A 6,258-nucleotide genomic window follows, 5' to 3' on the forward strand; every position below is an offset into this window, starting at 1 on the left:
ATATCAGATAAGGGGTTAATTTCCAATATATATAGAGTGCTCATACAACTCAACAAAAGGAAAACAAAGAACTCAATTAAAAAATGGGCAGAGGAGCTAAATAGACACCTCTCTAAACAGGACATACAAATGGCTAAAAGACATATGAAGAAATGCTCAACATCACTAATCATCAGAGAGATGAAAATTAAAACAACAATGAGGTATTATCTCACACCTATCAGAATGGCCGACATCAACAAATCATCAAACAAGTGTTGGCGAGGGTGTGGAGAAAAGGGGATTCTAGAAGACTGCTGGTGGGAATGCAGACTGGTGCAGCCACTATGGAAAACAATATAGTGTTACCTCAAAAAATTAAAAGTTGAACTTTCATTTGACCCAGTGTTCCCACTTCTAGGAATATACCCTAAGAAGCCTGAAACACCAATCAGAAAGAATGTATGTACCCCCATGTTTGTAGCAGCTCTATTTACAATAGCTAAGATCTGGAAACAGCCCAAATGTCCATCAGTAGACGAATGGATAAAAATGCAGTGGTTGCCCTGGCCGGTTTGGCTCAGCAGTTAGAGCGTCAGCCTGCGGTCCACAGAGACCCGGGTTCGTTCCCGCTAAGGGCATGTACCTTGGCTGCAGTTTGTCCCCGGCCCTGGTTGGGTCGTATGGGTGGCGGCCACTCGATGTGTCCCTTTCACATCGATGTTTATCTCTCTTCCTCTCTCTCCTTCCCGCTCTATCTGAGTAAAAAAATGGAAAAATGTCCTCGGATGAGGATAAAAAATAAAATAAAATAAAATAAAATAAAATAAAATAAAATAAATAAAAATAAAAATAAATAAAAAAGCAGTGGTACATATACACAACGGAGTACTATGCAGCTGTAAGAAAGAAAGATCTCTTATCCTTTGAGACGACATGGAGGGACCTGGAAAGTATCATCCTAAGCGAAACAAGCCAAACAGAAAGACAAGTATCATATGATCTCACTTATTTGTGGAATATAATGAACATAACAGTCTGAAGAATGGGATAGTCCCAGAGACATGGAAGTGGGGTACAGACTGACAATCCCCAGAAAAGGGGGTGGAGGGGGAGAGATAAACCACAGAACTTATATGCATGTATGCATGAACAATGGACATGGACAACAAAGCTGGGGACAGGGAGGGGAGGGGCAAATCAGTGGGGGGGGAGGAGAAACATCTGTAACAAAAATAAATTAATTAAATAAAAATAAAATAAAATATTAAAATAAATAAATAAATAAATGGCTGGAGGGGAAGTTAAATGGGGATATAATGGAAAAGCACTGGTAAGAGATTTGACTATGGTTTCAGCCTTGCCACTAACTAGCTGTATGACCAGATCCATGTTACTTAACCTGTTTGGGTATTTTTTGTTTTTTTCATACATTAAAAAAAAATTAAAGTATAGTTGACATACAATATTATATTAGTTTCAGGTGTAGAACATAGTCAATCGACATTTATATACCTTATGATACGATCACCATGATAAGTCTATTAACCATTTTCACCATACACAGTTATTATGATGAAATAACTATATCCCTGTGACTTATTTTATAACTGAAAGTTTGTACTCCTTCCTCTTCACCCTTTTCACTCATCCCCTCAACCCTGTCCCCTCTGGCAACTGTCAGTTTGTCCTCTGTATCTATGAGTCTGTTTCTGATCTGTTATTCTGTCTGACATTTCACATAGCATAATACCCTTAGGTCCATCCATGTTGTTGAAAATGGCAAGATTTTATTGTTTTATTTTATTGCTTAATAGTATTCCACTGCATTTTAATATATACCACATCTGATGGAAAACATCTTGAATCTCAGATCCGTTCCAGATCAAAAAGTCTGTGATTCTGTATGGAGCAAAGGCCTTTTCCGGAGACACAGTAACCCTCTGAGGCCCAAATAACAGAAAAGTCTTTGCCAGATGTTGTGTTGTTGCTGTTGCATTGAGTGTGTGTGTGTGTGTGTTGGTGGAGCAGTGGGTGGGAGAAGAGGTTCCAGCGCTCTGCTCTCAGCAGGCTAAAAACAGGTTGAAGAAAACACTATGCTCTCCTGTATTTGGGCAACAGGAATCAGGCCACCCTGACCTCACGGGCCTGGCCCAGGGAGACTGCTGCCAGGAAGCTGCGCCCTCCCCTCCCCCCACGCTGGAGAGGGCCTTCTGGCAGAGCCCAGGGGAAGCTGGAAGGCCCTGTGCGGAGTTCAAGCCTGTAAGGGTGGGAACACTTGGCAGGGGGAGGCAGGTACCAAGTGCTGATTAACACCTGCCTATTGTCATTATGAGCGCTTTCAGAAATAGCCAGTAGAGTTATCCGGGGAGGGTGCATGAATACTTTTAAAAAACAAACTGTAATACTTCTACTACTTGTTGTGAAGCCACTGATATTCCTCCCAGGTTCAGATTCTGGCAGCTGTGTATGCCGATCTCGCTGTGGCATTTTCTGCCTCGCCATTGCCTCTGAGGTCCCACTTCTGAGAGCAGCAGCTACCAGGTGCCGGGTCAGAGATGAGTGGAGGCAAGTCCGGTCTCCCCAGACAGCCTTTCCACCCGCAACCACCTTCCCTTGGGCCCCGCAGTCCAGGCTGGCCCATGGCTTTGCAGTCTGCACACCCCGCGGACTCCACAGCCACACCAGCGTCTCCCTAGAACCCCTCCCGCACACCCCGCCCCGCGGACTCTCACAGCCACATTGGCCCCTCCCTAGAACCCCTCCCGCACACCCCCGCCGTCTCCCTAGAACCCCTCCCGCACACCCCGCCCCGCGGACTCTCACAGCCACACTGGCCCCTCCCTAGAACCCCTCCCGCACACCCCGCCCCGCGGACTCTCACAGCCACACTGGCGTCTCCCTAGAACCCCTCCTGCACACCCTGCGGACTCTCACAGCCACACTGGCGTCTCCCTAGAACCCCTCCCGCACACCCCACCCCGCGGACTCTCACAGCCACACTGGCGTCTCCCTAGAACCCCTCCTGCACACCCTGCGGACTCTCACAGCCACACTGGTGTCTCCCTAGAACCCCTCCCGCACACCCCGCCCCGCGGACTCCCACAGCCACACTGGCGTCTCCCTAGAACCCCTCCTGCACACCCTGCGGACTCTCACAGCCACACTGGCGTCTCCCTAGAACCCCTCCTGCACACCCTGCGGACTCTCACAGCCACACTGGCATCTCCCTGAGACCCCTCCTGCACACCCCACCCCGCTGACTCTCACAGCCACACTGGCACCTGTCCCTAGAACCCCTCCGGCCTGCCTGCTGGACCAGCTCTGAGTGTTGCTGCTGCTTCACACACCTCAGCTCCAGGGAAAATGCCCCGCTGGGCTCTCAAGGGCGCTCCCCTGAAGGCCTGGTTAATCTAGTACAGGGCTGTGGGCCTAATAACCTCGCACACCTGCTGTCCCTCAGGACTCGGCTCAGGGTCTGTCCCAGGCTCCCTCCTCTGAGCTGCCTGAACACCCAAGACACCCGGACACACACAGGGCCCAAGAGCTTCTGGAGACATTTTGCTTTGATGTTTTATTTTTAGCACAGAATCTGACAAATAAGTGCTCAATAAATGCTGAATACATATTTAGACTTACAATCTAATCATCTCATTTTCAATTCCTGGTTAGAACAAGGTGGAGGAATTTAAATGGGGAAAAAACAAACAAAAACAAAACTTGTAAACTGACCTGAGGAAATTTATATTAAACTCTGTTTGTATGTCAATTGACTATATGCAAACTCATCTTTAAAGATGAAAAATGGGACCACATGACCTACAGTTCCTTTTAGTTTCAAAGATCTTACCTAAGAGGAAAATCCCTCAATATCCCTCGAAAATTCCCCACCATGAACTTCTCGTATATTTTCTATCAGCCATGAACCCATTTAGGTTAACATGATACTCCTTTAATATCTTCATTATTTACTAGGAAGGCCTTATATGTACTCGTTAGTGGGAGTTACTTTAAATAGAAATCCTCATGGAGAGTATGAGCAATTGTGGAAGTTTATACGAAAAGCAGGACAGATGTACACTGGGGACAGTGAGCACCGGGAGGGGTACTTTGACGGAGGCTCTTTCTGGCCTACAAGTCACAGCTCTGATGCTAATTAGTGCTCCTGGGCTGCAATCCACTCTTGGCCCAAATCCCTGGCCCATGTACCCCGTGTCCATAAAGAGCCTGGGATCTAGGCCAGATACAGCTAGTTTCACATCCTGGCTCTGTCACCTACTGGCTGTATGATTTTGGGCAAGTTACCTAACCTAGGAGAGCCTCTGTTTTCTTACCTGTAAAATGGTGGTGATACCAGAAAATGCCTCACTGGTTGTGGAGAGGGATGAATGAGATGATGGGCGAAGGTTCTGTCACATACCAGGTGCATATAAATGGGAAGTATGGTGTTTTTGCCTGACTCTGGGGCTCCCCAGACTTCCCAGGAGCAGGTTTGGGTTGGTGGGTTACTGGGATCTGCCCTGAACTGGAGACGGGGTGGAGTGGGGTGCAGTTGGGTCGTAGGCAGGAGCCCTGGGGCTGATCCGCTGAGGGACGTGGAGCTCCAGGACAATCATAAACGCACATCTCCCAAGGGGGCGATGGCTGATTAGATTCTGGCATCTGCTCCCTCTTCCAGTTGAAGATTGTTTCCATTCCTGGCCCTCTGGAAAGGCCACTACGCTTTATAGACGTGTAAGGCACACAGAAACATTTATTTCAGACTTGCAATAAAATGCTAGAGTCAGGCCCTGGCCGGTTTGGCTCAGTGGTTAGAACGTCGGCCCATGGAACAATGAGTCAGGGGTTCAATTCCGGTCAAGGTCATGTACCTTGGTTGTGGTTTATCCCTGGCCCTGGCTGGGGTCGTGCCGAAGGCAACCAGTAGATGTGTCTCTCTCACATCAATGTTTCTCTCTCTCTCCCTCCTACTCTATCTGAACACAAATGGAAAAGTATCCTTAGGTGAAGATTAAAAAAAATGCTAGAGTCAGCTTTGCATCTATAAATTATCTGTCTCACCTAAGGAAGTGCTCATAAGGCTCCTTTCTCAAAGCGGGGGGCATTCAGAGGAGCTCCACCTGAGCCCCATCTCACACGTGTTGTCAAGATCGCTGAGATGGGGATGGAGAATCTATAGGAAATCAAGTCCCACAGGTGTTCCTGATGCGCCCCACGCCCTTGCTTCTGCAAGGGTGGCCCCCGAGACAGCATCAGCTTCCTTTAGACTCTAAAGTTTAGAGGCTTATATGAACTGCAGAATCTCAGGCCCGGCCCAGACCCACTGAACCTGCACTTTGAAACAACCGTGCTAAAATGCACATAACACAAAATTACCATCTTAGCTGTTTTTAAGTGTATAGTTCAGTAATGTTCAAGTATGTTCACACTGCTGTGTAACCAAACTCCAGAACTCTTTTCATCTTGCAAAAGTGAAACTTTTAAAGTGAAACCATTAAAATAATTCCCATTTCCCTCTCCTCCTAGCCCCTGGCAACCATCCAGAGCCTGCATTTTAACAAGATCTCCAGGTGGTTCATATACCAGGTCGAGGTTGAGGAGCACTGCCCCAAGTCTGAGAACCACAGCTAGTAAAATCAGGAGCCACAGTGAGTTTGCTGAGGCAACCGGGCCATGTCCTTGGGCAAGGCAATGGAGACCAGATGGCAGAGCAATGACAAATCCTACAGACAATGCTGATGCATGCTCCAGTGTGAGGGCCCCTGCTCTAGGACAGTGATGTGAGCCTGCCTACATGTAAGAGTCACCTGGAAACTTTAAATCATGCTGGGACCCTTCCCAAACTTACTCGAGTCAAGTGACTAGAGTCTAGTCTCTAGAGTGAAAAGATCACCAAGCCAGTCTGATCATTCTAACCTGGTGGATGACATGGATTCTGCAACCAAGTGTGGGCATTAGAGAATACTGGTTCAAGGGAGGGCATCTTAACTGGGACTCCATTCTACACCTGCCCAGATACCCTGGGATGAAAAACAAACACAAAACACTGTGTTTTAGTAAAGAAATACCTATCTTTGTACTCATCAGTAGCTGCAAAAAATCCCTCCACGTTCTCTGCCATTGCCTATCATTCCTATCAGGGGGCTCTGTTTATTTTTTGTTTGTTTGTTTTTTTATCCTCACCTGAGGACATTTTTCCATTTTTTGCTTAGATAGAGTGGGAGGGAGAGAGAGAGAGAGAGAGAAACATCGACATGAAAGGGACACATCGAGTGGCCA

This window comes from Molossus molossus, unplaced genomic scaffold (genome assembly GCF_014108415.1).
Source record: "Molossus molossus isolate mMolMol1 unplaced genomic scaffold, mMolMol1.p scaffold_m16_p_9, whole genome shotgun sequence".
NCBI lineage: Eukaryota > Metazoa > Chordata > Mammalia > Chiroptera > Molossidae > Molossus > Molossus molossus.